At 44.7% G+C, this 17075-nt stretch overlaps 1 protein-coding gene across 1 annotated transcript in view; it reads right to left on the reverse strand.

Annotated features, from left to right (window-relative positions):
* The window catches only part of LOC114871664 (protein FAM76A), a 46588-nt gene that overhangs the window by 6900 nt on the left and 22613 nt on the right, over nucleotides 1–17075 (reverse strand). The window lies entirely within an intron of this gene.

Consider the following 17075-nt stretch of genomic DNA (forward strand, 5'->3'; position numbering starts at 1 on the left):
TGTTTCCGACTCGGTGTTACATTATGGCTCACCCTAGGATTCCACGCAACTTTGCTGTCCCCTCTTTCTTCCCTTCTCTCGTCCACCAACGCCTCCTCCCTTTCAAACTTCTTCTTCTTCTTCTTCTGCTTCGTTTCTGCTTTCAACTCGACGCCCGAAAGCTAACAGTACTCTTCTCCCTAGCCTAGCCAGACGTTGAGACCATCAGGGACGTACCGCTTGAATTTCTGTGCCCAAATGAAAACGAACTGCTACCTTCTTAATCCAGTTTCTAGAACCTACTGGTCGTTCTAGAAAAGCCTCCTGGTTCTTGGATTTCAGAATTCATTTTCGTCCCCTTTTTCTAATCGTACGTACGAATCGAAGAGATAGCCTTCGTGGAAGAGGAGAACGGTCTCGCGAGTTGACCTTGACCTTTCGTGGGTTGAAGGTTAACTTTATTGACGTAGACGGAAAGATCAAGGATCAGCTGAACGCTGTTAGGTGACCGGAACCCGTTTGCTATTTCTATGAGCCCACTAATGAATCTAAGAGGCGCGATTGCGAAAGAGCCAGCGAACCGTTTTACAAGTGAATTTTTAGTAACCAAGGTCGAGTTAGAAGGTCCTCTATACCGAGGACACGGTGATGAAATTGAATGGTTAAGTGTGAGAATGTTTCAAGGATAAACCTAGCTACTGACCATTCAAGGACCCCATAGGTTGTTGGACCTTGGTACCATGGGAACGTGTTAGAAGCTTTCGATCGAGAGTTGTTGAAATAGAAGTTCCTTGAACCGTTTCACGACGAGGACACGTGTCAATTTGGAATCTTCAAGGTGCCGATGATAATCGTTGGCCATTCTTATCGCGTTCGAGAACAGCAACGACTTGTGACCGTAATTACGCGTCGCGAGTCGCGTCTTCTCGATGTAGGTGAAGTAGCTTTTCCACCTAACGGCACGGAATCGAGAGGAATACTTTCTTTCGTGAATTTCGTTCCTCGTTCTGATACACAATCCAGCGGGAAATTGTTGCAAAGAAAAAGTGAACATCGTTGTTCGATTGTATTCGTTTTATTCGATTCTTCGAAATATTCGACTCTCGTAATCGAGACTTCTGAATCCACCGGTCTCGCGATGCAGTCATTTGTATCAATTCCAAAAGAATGAAGAATTCCGTGGAAAAAAAGGCGAGCTAAAAGCGAAGCGAGACATCTCACGATCGGCATCCGGTCGATGTAGGTAAAGTTTCTAATGCGAAGAATCGGCGAATGAAGTCGCGTCGCGTCGGGACAAAACCCACCTCCACGCGGTGCAAAAGAAGTAAACTAGTGCATCCCATCCCGGTACACGGTGCACGCAACCACGATGTAAGAGAGTATTTTCAGGGGTTAACGAACTCGCCGCGGACATCTTTCGCCGGCCGTGTCATACTTTGCGCTTGCCGAGCGCACGATCGGCAACCAGAAGGGGGGAAATGAACGATTTTTCTCCCGATTCCCCGAACGTGATTTTAATTCCAGCTCCGTTTGAAAGTCGAACGTCCGCCTTGAAAACTGACTTCCATCAACGGATCGCGCTTACCTCTCTGCTTTTGCTTTTCAAACGTTCCCAAGTTATTAACCCCGTCGCATTTATAAACGAGACGGTTCTATTTAAAGGAGAAAAGAAAAATGAATTGTCTATGACACAGATCGTAGAATGCGTTTCCGGTTGAGTCGCGAAAACGTGGCGTTGGCCTTCCGGCGCGGACGCGTCGTCTCACCGGACGGAAACGACGTAAGCGAGAAGCGCAAGGTGAAGGTAAAGGTAACGTCGAGGAAGAAGGTACACCGGAGAAAAGTGGCGATTTAGCGTGATCATGGTTTGCCTCGGTACGCAGCTCGGTAACCAAGAGCTAGCTAAGTAGTGCAAGCGTAAGAGTGTTCTATGCTAGAGGTCAGTAACCACTCGCGAACGCGAACGCGAACGCTCCGTTCTGTTCCGTTCCGTTCCGGTTACCCGCTCGGCACGGGTACGGACGATCGCTCTCCTCTTTCCAACACTATCCTAGATGAATCTCCTTTTCCTGAATAATTTTCAAAAACCATTCTTCCACAGAAATGGGATATACCAAAGAGGAGTACATATTTAATTAAACGCGACACGCTCGATCGATTCCAAGGATCGTCTCAACGATATTATGTAAAAGAAGCCGCGTCCTATCCACCTTATCGTCGCGATTTCCTCTTCCCATCGCGTCCGTCTCGAAGCTCTCAATTAAGAGTAATCAACGTCGCGCGGTGTAATATTTTAATTAAATTATCTTGGATCGTCAAAATATCGGTATCGTGCGGGAAGAAAATAACTCATTCATGATTATCCTCTCTTTCTCTTTCTTTCTTACGTAGGAGTGTGACACTTTACTTTCAATCGACTTTCAAATTTACGATTATACCGAGGGGGACACACCGACGCAGCAGTATTATTCGCCAGCTTCGAACGGCTCTTACGCAACGCGTTAAAGGTCGATAAATCGACACGGCTGTCCGAGGGTCTCGTATTTCTCGGTGGAAACGCGCCGGAGACTTTAACGCCCGGCAAGACGACTCACCGTGAACGCTCGATCGCTCGACAACTTCTACCATTTTTCTTTCTTTCTCGATACTTGATAATTACCATATTTACAGAGATACAAATAGGCAATTCGATAATTAACTCTTTACGATTCTAACGCAACTATCTTCGATTAGGATTAACTTTAAATAATATCTTTGCAGACATCGATGAGGAAGATAAAACTTGATTAATTATCTCGATGGCATGGAAAGGAGTTTTTCCATCGTTATCGACACCAGATTCCCCGTCGTCGTTTCTCGTCCGTTGAGAACGAAGCCGAAGAAGGACGAAAAGAAATCGAGTGCCGGTTGATAGCTCGAAGGTCAGTAACCAGGTACAAGAAACCCGGAAGAGTGCCCTGTAAAAACGACTGAACGATCAAAATTATATAATTACAACTCTTTTTAATTCCATTTATCTCGCAGTCTCGATTTTCCGAATGAAAAATCTTAATAGCAAAGGAAAACGTGGAAAGTATTGCTTCTCAACGAGCTAAAGCTTTCGTTGAAACCAAAGAAAATCTGGAAAATTTCACTTTTTCTCGAACAAAGTGAACTTTCCAAAAAGACGCGATGGGAGGGCGACCAAGTAGAAAATCACCGGGTTTTTTCTTCTTCTTTGAACAGATGTCCCCTTCGGACCCCTGTCGAGTGAAAACCTCCGGCTAGAAGAGCGGGGTGAACCTTCGAAAGATCTACGGGCCGGTCCTTCGGCTTGTATTTTCGGAGGTCAGTAACCAGAAGAGAAGGAAGAGACGGCGAAGAAGGAGGGGAATGACGGAAGAAGCGAGGCGTACGCGCGTGTACGAGTACGGGATGGAAGGCGAGTCGATGCTCGTGAGCCGAGAAAAACAGAGGGAAAGAGAACGCGAGTGTCAGTGAAACAAAAAGAAAGAAAAAAAGAAGAGGAAAGAAAAGAAAAAGAGACGAAGAAGGAACTTTACACTGAACGAAGAAAGGAATCTGGATATAGAAAGGGAGAAGAAGAAGTGGTACAGTACCGGACAAACTGTTTTCTCGATTTCATTCGTTAGATCGTCAAAGAAGGGAAACACAAAGGATTATTCAATCCTCCTGACAAAAATCGTCAAGATCTTTGACTCTGTCAATTTCGTATTACCAAAAGAGGAGATTGCGAAACTGCTGATGTTTGTCCTGTAATTAGTACCCAACCGAGTATACAAAAAAGAAGTCAAAGTCAGAATCGCGAAAATATGACACCGGTCTGTCGAGGTGTTAAAAAATAATGAATTTAACTTGGCTATACAAATAATACTGATTCGTCTGAATACATAGGTGTGCTGTAATGTATAGTGTTGCGCGGTGTGTATACAGAAGAGGTATCCGAAGCCGTGTCGAAGAGAGTGGGAGCGAGGTACCGTTGCTTCTGTCGATGGGGAATACTCCGATGCGAGGGAACGAAACGTAGCGACCGGGTGCACACCGTGCGTCGTCTTGCACGGCAATCCGAAGGAAGAAAGGAAGAGAACGAGGAAAGGATCGTGAAAAAGGAAGAAAGAATGATCGTCATCGTTGGTCCCCGGTGAAACGGACGAAGAAGTAAAAGCCGAAGAGTATCAGCCGGTTTGAAAGAGGAAATAAGATAGAGAGAAGTTGAGTGGAAGGAGGAATCGAGTAGTCGAGCCGCGGAGTCGAGCGGTGGTGCGCGCCTTCCTCTTCTTCTTCTTCTTCTTCAGCCTTTCCTCGCCGCCCTTCACCGCCAGTTCTCCCAGGCGACGGGCACACGGACAACGTCCACGATAACGTGGGTTACGTTAGTGCGTACACGCGGACCACCACACACTGTCTTCGTACACACAAGAAGAGACACCTAGACTCACCTTAGCCGGGTTTACTCGTCAGTTCGTACCACGCGGCTTCGCACGGTGTACACGACCGTACGTCAAGGACGAGGGCAGTACTCTTCGCCAAAGAGCGAGGAGAACTCCTTCCGCGCGTCATAATCGCGTTCTCTGTATGTTCATCAGCGTTACACGAATCGATCGGGAAAAAAAAAAAAAACGGTGCGGAAACAGAGTTGAAAAAGAAGAGATTGATATTCTTCGACAGTTTGGAAGATTCTTTTTCACAGCCACGGAAGGGAAGAACGGATCCAGTGATCCACCGGGGGAAACGATAGGGATTTTCCTTCGTTGGAATTTCATTTCCTTGCTGAACCGATGAAACAGCGTCAGGATATCTAGTCAGAGACGATAGTGATCGATGATGGACCGCATCGCGGGATATGTCAGTGACTTTGACTTGTGAACTTTGACAGTTTTTAATCGTGGGGTTTAGTGTCCAGGATTCGCCGGCTTCCAGGGAAACGACTAAGGTCAGTGTTGTTCTACTATTTTTTCTTATTCTTCTTCTTTGCACGTGTAAACGTCGCTTTCACGTTTCACTGTTGACAACCCTTTCAATCCCAAGGGAATTACTCGAGACTTTTTATAGTATACCTACAGAATATCGGTAAGAGAACACTTTCGAAAGGAAAGAAGTTTATAATACTTTTATCGCTTGCATCGAACACGGTTAATAATAATTATTTAATTAAGAAACTGATCACGATACGCTGACGCATATTCGTTGGATAGTTTGAAAAGAGGGCAGTTGATTTTCTGGAGAGTTCCGTAAAACACGCGGTGACCTGACATAGTTTCGATAGTAAACGGCGCAAAATTGTTACGTGGAAAGTTTGATACAAGAATTCCGATGACGAAGAATCTATTTCACGATCCTTCCAGTGTATAACGAACATTTAATGAAATAACAATAAAAACATACTCGGATGGGAACGGGTAAAGGAAATTCCATGTGCAATTGGCAAACGTAAGCTCGAGAAAGGTAACCATGAAGATGTTGTTGGTTCAAACACTCGAGATACCCTTTTGGTGAACCGAGTTACGTCAGAGAAAAGAAGACTTCGAATACAGAAAGTGTTTCTTCACGCTCGATTCTTCCAGACGTTTGTCCCTAACGGTACCGGGGACCAAACTTACAGCTTGGAAAAACGAGAACGGTGAAAAGGAATTGGATGGTAGAACGGAATTATTCAAGAACGCTCGCGAATATTTCATTCGAATGTTTATCCTTTCCTTTTGCATTTGACTATGGAACCTGTTGACTTCTTGAAGTAACAGGTTAAAGCGAATGAACTGGTTAAAGCAAATTCGACCGTATTATCGCGCGCTGTAATTTGGGATCGTGAGTTCATTATCGAGGCATCGGTAAACGATTCGCTCATCTTGAAGAGGGTAAACATCGAATCGACTAAAACACCGTTAAACGCGAGTATTTCCTAATATGACATAACGGTGCACCGTTGGTCCCCCTTCTTGGTCGTTCAAGAAAAAAGTCAATCTTTCCACAGATTATCTCTACGATCTAAATTTTCAACCCTTTTCATTATACCGTCTCTACTGCGGCTCAATGTTTATTCTAATCAGAACGGTATCGAACGGTATTCTAATCAGAAACGAAATGAAAAAATTGAAGACAGGGGAATTAAGGGCGGCAGCGTAAAAGTGGTGGAACGGAGAGACGGTGTCGTGTTTGGTGTCCGGGGGAAAGGAAAACGGTTCAGTCACCTCAATTTTCATCTTCTTCGATCGCTTCTTGGATCGCGTCTCGTACGATGGAACGAGCGCGACCCCATCAACCAAGTGGCCCGTTTGAAAAGTGCAACGACCGTTCCAATAAATCGAACGCCCCCGTCCCCCACCTCGAAAAATGATTACATACACAGAGCGGCGAGTTTGCAATGACCGCGGTCTACGAGAACCGCGGGTCTGCGGATACCGTTATGTCACATTAGTAGGCACCTGCAGCAGTCATTATCCTCTCCCACGGCGTGCCATTCTCAAAATCGAAAACCATTTATCCTGTAACGCGGCGCGGCAATCGATTCTCTACGCGTCGTTTACGCTTCGTACCCGACCATTCTGACGGATGACTGGTAAAATGGAATTCAAGTCACTTCGATTCTTACAATGTTTCATGCCACACAACGATCAGAGGAGAGGAAAAAATTGTACAAAGCCAAGGATTTCTCTGAGCCCTTGGTTGAAACGTTACCGGGTACGTTTAGTAGGTCTGGGTCACGATTGACCCGGCATCGACGCGAGAAACGTCACTTTGGTAAAGAAGATCGATAGAAGGAGTAAAAAGTGAAAGAAAGAGGACGGTCCGATTATTTTGATCTTATAATCTAATTAGCGGGAAATAGAATGAGTGTCGCTTTCTCCGTCTTTAAATAAAATGAAGAAGAAGGAAAGGAATGGAAAGGAAAGGAAAGGAAAGAAAAGAAAGAATGAAGGGTGGTCGATGACCGTGTCGTTCGTAGGCCTAGCCTAGATTCGTTCGCCGCGGGCGAGCGGCGAGGCTGAAAGTACCGTACCGCCATTTTCCATGCAAAAATTGCGCTTGTCCTGCGATTCCGTGATAATACATACGCCGAACCGTAAAGTATTACGCGCTACCGTAACGATGACCGTCCGGTATATACACGGTGTCCCGTTTCACGCGCTCCTCCTCTCTTCTTATTAATTATCGCGCTTTGACACGTTTCACCGTCACGCTACTCGACGTCTTTTCAAACTCTCCAAAGAAAATTTCTAGTCTCTCTCGGTGTTTCCTTTGAAATGGAAAGAAATTATTTTTGCGGGACAACTTGAGCCGCAGCCTCTGCGATCCTATTTTTTTCCCCGATCCGCGTACGATTAATTATCCGTCGTGTCGTTATCGAGCGGACAAGCTTATCGCGATTATCCGAGTCATTATTTTTATCGTTCGGCGTCGTTGTTATTATCGCGAAGCCGCGTAGGACCGGTTAAAAGCGAGCTCCGCGAGTCCTCGTGGATGCGGCCCGCTATAAACGCCATTATACTCGCTTCCTCATTCTCACTTGCCCTGTTCCCCGCCGAGTATTCGCCGCGATAAAGTTCGCCGTCGCGTAAATCTTCCGTAAAAATATCGTAAAATTCCTCCGGTTCCAAGGATTCCAAGGTCGACGAATAAACACGTTTCGTACACCCGAGGAAACGGCCATTAACGCGGAACGCGTACATACTCTGAAGGGCCTTTATCGTTTTTAGGAGAAGAAAGAAAAAAAATTATCGTAACTTTCTTCGGGCGATTAGGGTACACAACTTGGCGGCTATTAAAGGGGTACGTTATCCATGTACCAGGTGGCTCGGCGTTGGAAAACGTCCTACATCGATAAAGACGATGATCTACCATTGTGAATGGGAATGCAATCAAAAAGTCGCTTGGAATTTTATCGCGATAGAGAATTGACGGTAGTAGGAACCCTTTAACGGGAGATCGGACGAATTATTTTCATTATCGAACATCGTCGAACCAGGAGTAAATGGAAGAGAAATAACCGATGGTGATGATCGAAGGAAAGGAGCAAAGTATCACGAGAAACGACGAGACACGAGTAGTAGTAGAGGGAAACGTACCGGGTGTCCGTATCGCGCAGAAGCACCGGTGGCAACAGAGAGAGGAGGAAGAAGTAGTCGAGGTTGCACGTATATAGGAGGCTCGCGAGCCGAGCACCAGGAGTCAATGACCGTTCTACATTGACGCGTTGCGCCGGCCCGAGTGCCGGCTGAGTTGAGTAAAGTCACGGCCAGCCATCAGCCGTGAGATTCCCTCCCTTCGCTATAGCAAGGCTCTACCTGTCGACAGCGACGAACTACTCTAGAGTACGATCAACGCGCCATTTTCTTCCCTAACTTTCCTCTACCATGGCCATCAATTACCTCTCCCCAATATTTTATTAATTTACAGCTCGATGAACTTTTGCATTGGGTATTAAAAATCTTGTATCTGAATTAAATTTGTAAACGTGTACGATAAATACACCGAGGGTTACATTTGGGATGAAAGGAAGTAAAAAGAAGAAGAAGAAGTAGTCGCGTGATCTCGTAGCGGCAGCTGATGGATAAAATCGAAAGAGGGTAGCGAAGCAGGAAGTTGTTGAAATAGGAAGGTGTATGAACATTTCTCGAGTTCGTTCAATAATTCTTGTACTGAACACTATCAATGGGTTCTTAGACCCTTTCAGAGTTAACAGTGTCGAGAGTATAATTACGTATCGAGGATAAATTTCGTGTGTTCGTACCTATGCTTATCCTTTATACTCTCTCCGCGGTAATAAACGCGTTTTACTATCTAACCGATGGAGGTACACTTACCTAGAAAAGATACCTCGAAGAATTTCCATTTTCTCAAGTACCCGCGAACGACTTTCAACAAGCAATCAAGATTCGCTATTCAAAACTCGTCTAAATTATTCTCGAATCCTCCTTTCTTCGTCGCGGTAAGAGAAATATTCGATGCAGTTTCGAATCATCGAGTAAAAGTTATTTGGTTTACATTTCGATGTAAACGTTATTAAGCCGGTAATATGCGGGGGTTTGAAGCGAACGAGCGTAGTCGTTCGTTATATAAGGTGAAAGGGCGACTGGCATTGACATTGAAGTTCGTGCTATTCAATGCGGAAACGGACAAACTCCGTTATTTAATCTCTTTCACAACGATTACGAGGGAACGCTTTATCGGCCGGAGGTATCGACCGGAAGCGCAAACGCGCGTTACGTGTTCCGTCGAACGAACCCGACTAGAATTCTCTCTTAGCGTATCGCGATTATATCCTTTCTCTTTGCATGTTGCAGGAAGAAAATTTTTTCTCTGCATTCTTTCCAACGTCGTTTCGAAAAGTGTCGAAAAGTATTTCAACCCTTTATAGTTCAAATCGTACAATCTGATATATTACCGTTTTTCATTTATACGAATTTCCCGCAAAGCTAATTAATTTCTAATTAATGAATTTATTGTGGATCGTGGGAACGGCTGAAAGGGTTGAAGAGTAGAAGCCCGAACGAGATATAGGAGATACCTGACCTGCCTTACGCCACGCAGCACGAGCACAATACCCGAATAACCAACGCTCTTATCTGGCTACGACAATTTCTCCGACCACGTATACTCGCGGAACAGTATTCACCTGTTACGTGGGGACTTCTTATCAGTCTCGTCTCTCAAATCCGGAAGGGAATAATTCCACCTGTTCCTCTTTCCCCTTTTTTTGCAACGGTATTTTTCGAATATATTATCAAACCCACCCTTCGTTTTTACTTTTCATCGTTAACCTTTTTAAACGATCTAGATTTAAATATGTTTAAATTCAAGAACCTCCTCTTCTGAATAATGCTATTAATAGTAATCCCGGTTGAAACGTGCAAATTTTTCAACCGAAACTCTACGTTTTGCATACATAGAAGAAGAAGAACTCGTTTCTTTACGAACGTTCTTCATCGAGTAGTTTAGCTTCCGCGAAATAGGTTACGTGGACAAAGGAGAGAATAACCGATGCCAAGGAATGCAGAGGGGAAATTTTTTGAAACGGTGCTAGCCTTCTTTTCCGGTTCGCAGAGCGCAAACTTATTGCTCATTCATTTGCTTTTTTAACCAAGGTTAAATTTTCGAATCATCTACGATGAAGGAATATTTCCCCGATGGGAAATGTTTCTTCTATTTAAAATATATTTCTATCGGAAGCAAGGTAGGTACATTGAAATGCGGGCAAAGAATGACTGTTTTCACAGCAAGAACACCGATATGCACTCCATTTTGTAATAGATCTGGTGCGGGTCCCGTTGCGATTTCTGTTATTACAAAATGGGTTGCACGACGCGATGAGATTTTAGTACAATGACCTAGAAGAAAAATTAAAATCTACCATTTATTTCGCGATAAATCAACCGCGTATATACTTTCTGCAAGAATCGACGGTTTCGTTGATTTTTCGATCGAAAACCAAATGGAAAGCACGATCGGGGAAGCGGAGACGCGAACTCGAAGTGTGCTATTACAAAATGGGTTATGCAGCGCGCGAAGAGAGTCAAGTTCAATAACCGACGAGAATGGAAACCTGCGACCTAGTACAAATTCATTTCACTCGTGCTCGTGAAAATCTCGACGATTTCATTCTCCGCTCTAACAACTAAACCATCTAACCATGATGAAAAAAAGAGAATCGAAGATAAAAAATTTGAAAGATTAAAAAAATTGGAAATCCAAATTAATTCAATCGGTGTTAGAAAAAAAATGTTACTCGATTAAACAGCGAATGAAGTACTTTACCATTGAAAATCAGGTAACGGATAGAAATGCACGGTTGATGGTCGATTTCGAAGAAGGATACCGGTGCGCTAAACCAACTAAACCAACTAAACCATCTAACCATGATGATAAAAAATTTGAAAGATTAAAAAAATTGGAAATCCAAATTAATTCAATCGGTGTTAGAAAAAAAAATGGTACTCGATTAAACTGCGAATGAAGTACGTTACCATTGAAAATCAGGTAACGGATAGAAATGCACGGAAATCGGCACGGTTGATGGTCGATTTCGAAGAAGGATACCGGTGCGCCGGCTCTCGAAGTGTGCTATTACAAAATGGGTTATGCAGCTCGCAAAGAGAGTCGGGTTCAACAACCGACGAGAACGGTGAACCGAGCGAGCGCGCAGGCCGGTAGCGAAAATGATATAGCGGTCGTCCGTGACTCCACGGCGTGTACGTAGAGGAGGTGGAGGAGGTCCATCGTCGAAGAGAATCGTACGGCGGGGACCGCTTGAAATTGAAAGAGATGGAAGACCGGCGAGCCAGCCGGTCGACCTCCACCACTGCCGTAGTCTGCCGATCACGTGTCCCCATTGAAAGCGGCTCGCCACGTACGGTCTGACGTCGATTCGAACTACTTGGACAACGCGGTGTTCTACCTTCGGCCGAGCGCCACGCGTTCCTTCCATCACGGCTGACCACATACCGTCCGCTTCCACTTGTACTTTTCCCATCCACCTAATATTTCCCTTTACGAATTGAAATTTCATCGGCTGTTCACCTTTGTAGCAATAAAGCTAGAAACTCTTTGCATCTAAAAAAAGGTACGACCGATGGTATATGCAATTTCAAAGATTAGAATAGCAAACAAGATTGACTTCGGTCACGAACGAATCGTGACTTCATCGACAACGAAGAACCAGTTCGATCTTTCCGCTAACATTGTCCTGTCAAGATGAAAAGATGGGAAGATGAAAAGATTCTTAGAATTCAGGGCCAGTTCGATCGGTTAATCACGATCGGCGCAACGTAACATCCGCTCGATGAACTCTTCAAGGTTCAACGAATCGCCGATGGTCCGAGGTCCTGAACCCGAGTACAGAGCCAGGACGATGTCTCTGACCTGAGGATTCGATTCGTCTCTCGCCTTTCGATTACATAACAGCCCGGGGATGACGGCGTTACCTTTTACGGAACGTGCGATGTTAACTCGTACGGTTAACCAAATTATCAATTGGCTAAAATTTCTTTTGAGGAATACGAGAATACGTCTTTGAAAAAATCAGTCTTGCTGGTACGCGAAAAGAAAAGAATATATGAAAAGTATGTACCGGAGAGGAAAGGGAAGAATGTTGAAAAGGGAGAGACGGAAAGTAGGCGAGGCGATGCTCGGAGGAAAAGTGAAGGATGAAGAGATAAGTAGCGGAAGATAAGAGGAATCACGGCCGGTCGAAGTCCTACCGAAAACGAATTCGGTTTTACTTTTGGCCGCGCCTTCGTCGGCCGTCCAACGGTGCTTTTACGCACCTGTGTACACGCATAGACCCGTGCATAGTGGGTCCACGTGTAAACGTGTGTTCACGTATTCATGGTTTTACGACCGTTTGGTCGTGTCGTACCTGTACGGTACCTTGGTTATACACAAGCCTATGTACAGTTAGGCGAGTGACGCGGTTCGGTTTCGACGTCGGTACGTGGCGATATGCAGGGACGGATGGATCGATCCTTCCCAAGTTGCAAACTTTTATTTTTATTTTCCAAGTTACGCAAAGCTGCTCTTTTTCACTAATTTCAATCGGTCAAATAATAATTAAGATACTAGAATTAACTTGTTCATTCTCAGACGTTGAAATTATATCACTTTCAAGATAGTAAAAACAAATACTTAATTATAATAAATACTACAAGTATTAATGAACGTCAGTTAAAAACTGGTATGTTAATGTAAAGTGTTTCTAGTGTGCCAGTAAACGGAAGAAAAGAAAAAGAACTCGATTCTCGTGAACGAGGAAACGAATAATGGCTCGTTTAGGAAGATTTTCGCGCATACCTAAGAGCACGATGCGTTAAAAGTTCGTTCACCTTAACGAACATTGTCCCCCAAGTTCCGTCCCTGTCTGTGAAAGAACGTACGTGTTGCGTATAGAGAATATAAGCGTAAAAGGGGAACAGAGTGAGTGAGAGAGGAGGAGGAGGAGAGGTCCTCCCCTATGGTGGTATCGGAACCTCGTTACTCAGCGCACCATGCCTATGGTGTGGTCCAAGTCCAAGTCCAAGTAGACCTCCAAGTGGGACAACGACCGGCAGAGACCTTCTTTCAGATCCGTGGCGAGAGAGAATGGAAGGTGGCAGTGAACGAGGAGAAAGAAGGACGAACCGAGGCGAACGTAGAAAGGAGGAGGAGGAGGAGGGCGATCGCGAACTCACTTCGCTAATTCACTTGCTCGTTGCTTTTCCGGTTTACATTTTGCTACCAGCCGAGAGTACGTCGGCCTTTTAAAGTCGCGCCGGAAACGGGACTTTGATTTTCGCGTTAAATCAAACCATCTTCTAATCAATTCTTGACGGATCAATTATTTTCGCATACGATTTGAAATGTATTTTTTAAAATTGCGAAGAGGAACAACTCGAGATGGAAATAAAGTTCACTCCAAAATCAGTGGAGTAACAGCACTTTCTACAAAAAGCTTAAACGCAACATGTCCCGGTTGAAAGCCTTAAGGGTCATCGACCCCCCCATCGACTCCGGAAAGCATCGACCTTCTTACAAACGTCCAGACCTTTCTTAACTATCGAGAACACGAAACGAATGTTTGATTCGACTTGGAACGTTTTCTACCTTCAAACTGTTCGAAATATTATCTTACAAAGTACACAAGGAACGCCTAATGGAATTTGAAGAATTTCTATCGAACTTGTTTGTTCTCCCAGGTGAATTTGAATTTTGTAAACAGCAAAAGAGAAGGTTACGTTCTAGACAAATTTCTGTCCGTTATTCTTGGAAAGCGGTGCGTGTTTATCACACCGATTGCGTGTACACGCACGGACTCGTATGGCCCGTTATTCTCTCTAAAGTAACAGTTACGAGTATGGCTGCGAGAGTTAAAGGTAGCTTGCACCATGGAACGCTTCGATTCCGAACGGACTCCATGGAAAACGGCATTTCCGGTTCACATTCGGTCCTCTATTCGTGGCCGATTAGAAACTTGACGAGAGAACGCAACGAACTTCCCGACGTTCGATTTTACGAGGACAAAGCCACCGGAGAGAACCTTTAATTTCCCTTTCGATCGAGGCTGAAAGGTATGTACCTAACGACATCGGTCGATAGAGTAACGGTGCATCCTAGGGACGAATGTTTCTTTCCAACTTGATATCGTTAAAAAGATAAATCGGTACGCGAAAAGAAAGAAGAACGGTGTCTTGCAGTCGATCAAATTCAGAACAAAAAACAAGGGGCAAGTATTCGGAAATCGTGCGAGATCTTCTCCGACGACGATTCCCGAGAGAAGCGGTTCGAACCGAAGGAAATTAATATATCTGGTACAGTCGTTCCTCCGAGGAGGGAAAAGATCGACGACCCGGCAACGTATCTGGGTTAGTAGTCGTCGGCGATTCACGCGGAAACTTCTTTCGCTAGGAGATCTGGCCCCGTGGAAATTCGCAAGGTGACTCTTGATTATGTCCCTGGAAAAAGTGAAATTTCGGATGAGCCATAACTACGCTCTTGACTCCAACGAAATTTCGTCGCACGAATTCATCGCCAGGTCATTGTCCTCGCCCACATACCTCTTCGAGTAGTCATTCTCAGAGGTAGGGGGGGCCCGTTGCAAAACCGAGCTTCGATGACGAATAAATCTCATCGATACGCGTCAAACGGCTAATTGGAGGAATTTATTATTTTGACAAATTGAAGAAAGAAAAAAATGTTTCTCCGCACAAATGAACGAATTTAATTATTTTCGAATTTCCGTGGAAAGCAGCGATAGCACTGATCACACGATCGGATTAAAGGCAGTCTGCCGTTAAATTTCGCACGCATGGCAGGATTAAAGCAGAATTATATTTTATTCCAATGAAAAAGAAGGGGTAGGGTCGGAAACGCGACAACGACCGCGAGGAACAAAGAAAATACAGATAAAGCCTCTATTATCACCGTACATTTAATTCCATCGGCAGAGAGGTATTTCTACCGAATTACGAATAAATCACAGTTGGCATGATATTCTATTAATTTCAGGAACATCGCCAAGTGAATTATTACGAATCGATACACTGCAATGGCCCGCAGTAAATACTTTTCCTGGGTCATTGAGTACGTTGTAGACGATTTCCATACAGCCTCGTTCTGGCACAACCTTCGAATTAATTATTTAGTTCGTTTCGATAAGATTCGTTTAAACAATTTAAATGCGCGCGTTTCGCGGTAATAATGTAGAAACTATGTTCACGGTGAACGATCGTCAACGAAGGAAGGGAACGATGGTATATTATCTCACGGTGAGAATCAGTCTTTTGTACCGTGGCAGATTTCGTTCACGTAACCTTGCAGATGGAATCGAGACCGGTCTTCAGGATTAGGATCCAAGCGAGTTCGACGACCCGTGTACACTTCTGTTACGAGGTGTCGATGGTCTTTCGAGCTAGCTTGTTGCGATGATGAGAAAAAAAAAAAAAAAGAAAAAAACGAAACCGCTCGTTTAGCTAAAACGAACGGGGTTACCGATCTCGAGTGACCATGACTCGGAGCCATACGAATTCCAGCTATAGCTGGCGTCTGTCAAAACGTTAAACACTTAAGTTTCGGAGATACGGTAAATGGAGATTAATTAAAGAATGCCAACGTGAGAATTTACATATCAAACTCGTGAATCTGTGACACAATCTGTCGAACTATTAATTATTTATAATTATTATACATGAAATTGAAAAAACAACAAAGTTGTTTTGAAAGTGTTCAGGTAGACAGGAATGGAAGGCAAATATAAATAATGAAAGAAAGAAAATCATTAAGGCTTTAGATTGTAGACCAGTCTGGATCGATTTGGGCCGGTTTACATTCATGCGCTCGGTACGTGATCGGTGTATGCAGCGAGCCGTGAATGGGAAAAGAGGAGGGTGGTAGTGTAGGTAAAGGGTGGCGTTGGGGTTAAATGCACGTTCCCGTGAAGGGGTTGCGAGAGGACAACGGACGAAGAGAGAATCGTGTGAGAGGGACGCACCGTGGAAAAAGCACATACTCAAAGGAGGTGTAAACAAGGACGGGGAGAAAAACAGCGCAGGATTTTTGTAGACGCGACCCCCGTCTGGCTTGAAAATTTACCAGACCAGAAGAAACTGTCCTTCGATCATTAGACTACTTAATTATTTCCCGACTATATTCACGTAAATCTACTGATAGAAAGGCAAAGGGGAAAGATGACAAATTTATCGACGAAGTTTCATCGCCCAATAGATGATAAAATTTCAATAGAAGAATTTTCTACAACTTCTTTTCGCTTCCCACGCACTCGAGCGTATGCAAGAGGGTAAAAAACTACTGTTCTTAGATCATTCGCCCACCTTCAACCCCCTATCGATTGCGACGCGTTACATAAACCGCAGCCGCTGAAACCAGCGTCTTACGAAATCGGTTCGAATTCCTATCCCTTCAACCCCTGATCACACCCAACGAAACTCGCTTGCTACCCCCCGAAACACCGTAACCCCTTAATCTAAAACACTCCCATCACCTACATATTCCCTTTTCATCTTACCTCGGGGTGGGAAAAAAAAAGCGTCTTGAGACGTTGGCGAGAAGTTGGCGAAAGAATTAAACTCGGGACGAGCGATCGGCGCATGCACTCCGTCGTTGTATGCATCGACGAACAGAGACAGTAACCGACGACAGCGGGTAGAATCCAAGAAAGACAAGAAGAAACACGGTTGCACGTTGGATGCGGAGGGGTTGAAAGGGGTATAACGAGAGCGTGTTCGATCAAGAGGGAAAGAAACGGCGTTGAGAACGGAAGGAGGACGGAAGAGGGAAATGCACGAGAGGAGAAAGATGGAAGAATGGGAAAGAGGGAAAGGGTATATGAACGTAACGAAACAGAAGGTTGGATAAAGATAGATGAAAGGGTGAAAGAGGGTGGGAGAGAAGCTCTGCTGGCAACGGGTCGATCGAAAGCGCAGCGCAGAGAAATGCACCACCTCTGCTCTGGTCTGGCAGCTTTGCTGGCACACCACCACGTTCCTGTTCGTTGAAAGAAGAGAGAGAAACGGAGAGAGAGAGGGATAACGAAGCGACCAATACCAAAGCAGGGAGAGAACGAGCCAAGCCGACTCGCGTTGGGCTAGGTCAGGTCTACCCGAGTTTCACAC

Source organism: Osmia bicornis, chromosome 6, assembly GCF_907164935.1.
Source record: "Osmia bicornis bicornis chromosome 6, iOsmBic2.1, whole genome shotgun sequence".
NCBI classification, from domain to species: domain Eukaryota; kingdom Metazoa; phylum Arthropoda; class Insecta; order Hymenoptera; family Megachilidae; genus Osmia; species Osmia bicornis.